This window comes from Calonectris borealis, unplaced genomic scaffold (genome assembly GCF_964195595.1).
Source record: "Calonectris borealis unplaced genomic scaffold, bCalBor7.hap1.2 HAP1_SCAFFOLD_158, whole genome shotgun sequence".
Classification (NCBI taxonomy): domain Eukaryota; kingdom Metazoa; phylum Chordata; class Aves; order Procellariiformes; family Procellariidae; genus Calonectris; species Calonectris borealis.
The window spans coordinates 76,149-80,397 of record NW_027441544.1 but is presented as its reverse complement, the minus strand read 5'-3'; the positions used below and the strand labels follow the sequence as shown (position 1 = coordinate 80,397).

At 52.1% G+C, this 4,249-nt stretch overlaps 1 long non-coding RNA gene across 1 annotated transcript; it reads left to right on the top strand.

Annotated features, from left to right (window-relative positions):
* Positions 1-420: 420 nt before the first annotated feature.
* LOC142077122 (uncharacterized) lies at positions 421-3,043 on the top strand. The gene is made up of 4 exons (XR_012671564.1): positions 421-1,795; positions 2,219-2,282; positions 2,667-2,840; positions 2,945-3,043. It is a non-coding gene; the product is annotated as an uncharacterized LOC142077122 (long non-coding RNA).
* The last annotated feature ends 1,206 nt before the right edge of the window (positions 3,044-4,249 follow it).

Genomic DNA, 4,249 nt, shown 5'->3' with positions numbered 1-4,249 from the left:
CGCGGCGGGCTTTGCACCGAGGCGGCGGCGCAGCGTGAGTGTGAGGAGCCGCGGGCCCGGGGAGCCGGGCTGTGGCGGGGGGGGGCGGTTCTGCAGGCTCCGGGGACAGGGGCTGGGGGGGCTCCAGGCGGGGGAGGGCCTGTGAGCATCTGGGGAGTGGGGAGTTGGGGGGGGGGCGCTGCGTGCCCTAGGGGGGCCGCGCAGTGGGCCGGGCCGGGGCGGGGGGCCGGCGGGCGGGAGGGGGGGGGCGCTTTGTGCAAACAGATCCTCCCTGCGAGTCCCCACTGTCGCCCCGTGGGGCCGGGGACCCCCCAGCCCTCCCTGCAGGCAGACTGGGGGCTTCGCGGGCCGAGTCGAGGGAGGAGCTGCTGGAGAGAGGGCTTAGAAACGGCCTTCTGCCCCCGAAACTGCTGGAGCGTTTGAAAGGGAGGGACAGGTCCACCCCAGGGCTGTTCCAGGAGCAAAAGCTGGTCCCAGCCAGCTCGCCTCTGCTCCCCCGGCACCGGGATCGGACCTTTCAGCCCCGTTCCCGAGGGCTGAAGTGAGGTGGGGGTCCCCCGGCTCTCCCCGGGGGGCAGGCGGCAGCACGAGGCGGCGGTGTCTCCCCGGTACCCGGCAAAGGGGAGCGAAACCGGCCGGCTGGAGCTCCGGGGGTGCACAGCCCGGCCCCGCACGGCAGAATCCTTCCCTGGGTTTTCACCGTTGGCTGGGTGTGACAAACAGGTTCATTTTGTGCCTCCTCTTTTCCCAGCGTCACCTTCTGCGTCACGTGAAGAAAATCCTGCGCGGTTGACGCCGCTTGCTGCTCAGGTAACGGCACGTGCGGGGCCGGGGGAGCGGGGAGAAACATTGGCGCGTTCAAGGACGCTGCAGGTGCTCCGCGTCAAACCCAGGGAAAAGGCAAATTTGTGCCGGTGCAGAAAAGCTGATGAACGGTTGCCGTTAACAGAGCGCGCGTGCCTCGTTCCCGAATCGGTCCCTGGGTAGTTACGAGCGTTTTCCTTTCAGGGAAAAGAATGAGCTTTCGCCTACGATAAATTAAGAGCTGCCTGTGACCTTCTTTAGGGTCAAGTGTTTCTCTTCTGTTTGTTCGTACTGATTTTACGGGCAGGTTGGAAATAGCCTTTTATTTTTACACGCGTAATTGTAATTTGTAGTACTACGTGGTGTCAGGAGAGTGAATTTTGGAGCACCCAGGTACTACTAGAAACGTAATGAACGAGACACGATGGAAACTGATACTTCAACTGGATTTTTACTTGATTTTTTTTTTCATTAGAGTGTTGATGGCATGTTGTCCTGTGGCTCCATCCCCATTCTGTTCAGTGGAGTCTTCAATCTAGGACTTTGAAGGAAAAAAGTTGGTCCTTCCAAAAAAGGGCTAGTCATTCATGGGATCGAGGCATAGACTTGGCGAGCCGCTTAAGTACGTGATCGGAATTAAAGCCAAATGCCGCTTCGCGTTGCTGCTGTTGGTCTTCGCTTTCATTAGTTTTCCCGCTGCTCCGTCATGGTTGGGAGCTCTGAATCATCCTTTTTTTCACTCCCTAACGCATTTTTCTCCCCAAGGAGAGGCTACGTTTAAAAGCTACTTAGTTTCCTCACAAATGCATTGGTCAGTAAAATGGAGTTAGGATGCTTGGAACCACACAAATGACACCAGTCTTACAGATCTGGACTATTTCTGAACACGTGTTCATCGCGTGCAGATGTCATCGGGATACGGATCATCTGCACTTCGTGCTCTGACGAGACGATCAGCTGAGACAGGGACGAGCTCCAAAAGAAAAGAAAGGTACAACGTCAAAGTTTTGTTTTGTTGTTGGGTTTTGCGGGGTTTTTTTGTGTTTGTGTGTTTTGGGGTTTTTTTTGTTTGTTTTTTTTTTGTTTGTTTGGTTGGTTGTTTGTTTGTTTGTTTTTCCTTAAGAGTGCGACGTTGACTGGTGGCAGCCTGCAGAGCTCTCTTGCTGCCTGACCTCTCTTTTCCTTCTCTGTCACTCCTCTTTCTAGGCAAGTGAGTTCTCGCGAAACTAAAGCTGCCAATGAGCCAAAAAAAAGGCACGGTTGTCTGAAACGTGCAGAAGCTCTAGTGGCCTGTCTCAACAACCGCACCAAAGACGATGCCAAATACTTTCTCCTCCACTCAGTTGTTCTCTTCGCGGCAAAGGAAGCTTTGTGCTAAACGTTGTTTGTTTTTTTTTCCCTTTCCTCTCAGCAGAACGTCAACTGCCGTGAAAGTACGAGACAGGTGGAAAGGATCCCTAGTGGTCTGCAAGTACGAGGTAGGCCTGTGACATGTGTCTGCGTTTTTCCTAAGGTGCTCGTAGCACGGACTTTACAGTTAACACGAGGAACGTGGCAGCTCTCCTTCTATATGATTTTTTAACGTGAAATATTTTAACGCAAATACTAAAAATAAAGGAGGTCTGTTCTGGAGCGTGGTACGCCTCTGCAAAGCTTGCTTCCCTCCGTCTGTTTTCTCTTCCTGCAAGCACGCTCTTCTGTTTCTGTGCGCTTGCTAGGAAAGGGTGCTGTGAAAATAATGTTGGACTAGAAGAGGAAAGGAACCGTTTGTAAGAGCTGGGATGTTCGGGAGAAACAGGCTTTGTTTTCACGATAAAAGCTGTATGCTTTTTCAGTCAGTCGGTGTTTAAAATGCCTTACAGGAGCACTCGAACACCTTACTGAGATGCTAGCATCTGTGCTAAAAGCAATCAAGGTCAAAGAAGCGGCGTGGACAACACGGGACAAATCGGCGTCGCTTCGGTGCGCTTTCCAGGCTTTCCCGAGAAGCGGTAGCAGCCTCGTAACTAGCGACAGAGAGTCCTGATGTGGTTTTGGTGAGTTACTGCTTCTATCGCGTCCTTTTTCCTAACCTGCAGCGCGTAATTTTGACTTTGGTTGGAAAGAGATTTTCCAGAATGGAAATCTTTCTCGTTCAAAGGAGTCGCCTTTTACGAACTTCCCATCAGAATGGATCTTCAGAGATGACGTGCTCGGCAGTAGAAGTCATCCGCAAGGAGACTTTTCGCGCTCTCTCTGGAAAAAAAAAAAAAAAGGGGTAGGTCGATTTCCTTGCACAGACCCAAGCGCAGCACGTCTTCCGATAGTCGACGTACGGCTGATCTTTGGTTCTCGGGTGTAACGGTCGAGAGATCGTAAAGACGCGTTCCTCCGCACGCTCGGCTACGGCCGACAGCGTTAGCAAACCTGCCGGTCCTTTTTGGTAGCCTGATGTATTGCAGCACCGGGGATTTGATATTCCCCACCGCCTGCCCCCACCCCACCCCCCCCCAAAAAAAAAGTAAAACCGTATGGGAGATCTCTTATCTCACTGATTTTTCTATCGTAAACGAAATTTTAAAAAGAAAGTGAAAATTGTATAACTTCCAAACTGACTTGCGTTGTTTAAACTGCAACTGCCAAAGAGCTGTAGCGTATAATTTATTAAGTGTGCTTAAGCAGTTAGGTAGTTGCTCTAAACGTTTAAAAAGAGAGGCAACTGATCGGGTTTTTTTCCCGATCTTTTGGCAGAGCGCTCTGAAGTCCTTTATTTCTGCCTCGCTTTCAGTGGCGCGTTTCCCCGGCAGTTGGGTAGCATCGGTCTCGGCGCAGCTGGCCAGGCGTCCCTCCTAGTCATGTGACGCACGCAAAACCCCTAGTCAAACGATAGCTGTGTAGTTTGGAGGTAGATAATTTAACGGTATGAATTCACAGCTACGCAATTTCAATTAACGCAAAAGGAAAATCAAATATTTTTATAGTATAAGCCTTCTCGTCGTACGTCTGTAAGCGTACGCACGCCTTTTTAGCATAAAATGAATTGCTGAGATTTGTTCTTTCTTTTTCATTTTACTCTTCAAAGTTTTACGCTTCGCTTTCAGCTTTATCGGCCAAGCGAGCGAGATGCGCAGCAGCAGCAGCAGCAGCAGCGCCAGGGCTGGAGCTGTGGCGGCGGATCCGTGAGCGTAGATGCCGATTACGGCGCGCCCTCGTCCTGCAGCCTCACGGGGTTATCTCCCGGCAGCGGTGCTGTAAGGAAGGGACGAGGCGTTTTCCGACACCAGCGAGAGCGTTTACTTCTCTGCGAAGGACGCGTTCAGAATCGCGTCAATTAGTCCTCACGCGGATTTTAAGCGTTCGAATCGCTCGAGCTTTTAAAGGCCGCGTTGTATTTCGAGCTGACCCGTTTGCCTGGCACCCTCCTTTAGCTCGACTGCTACCCTCTCCCTTGTCCTGACCGAATTCC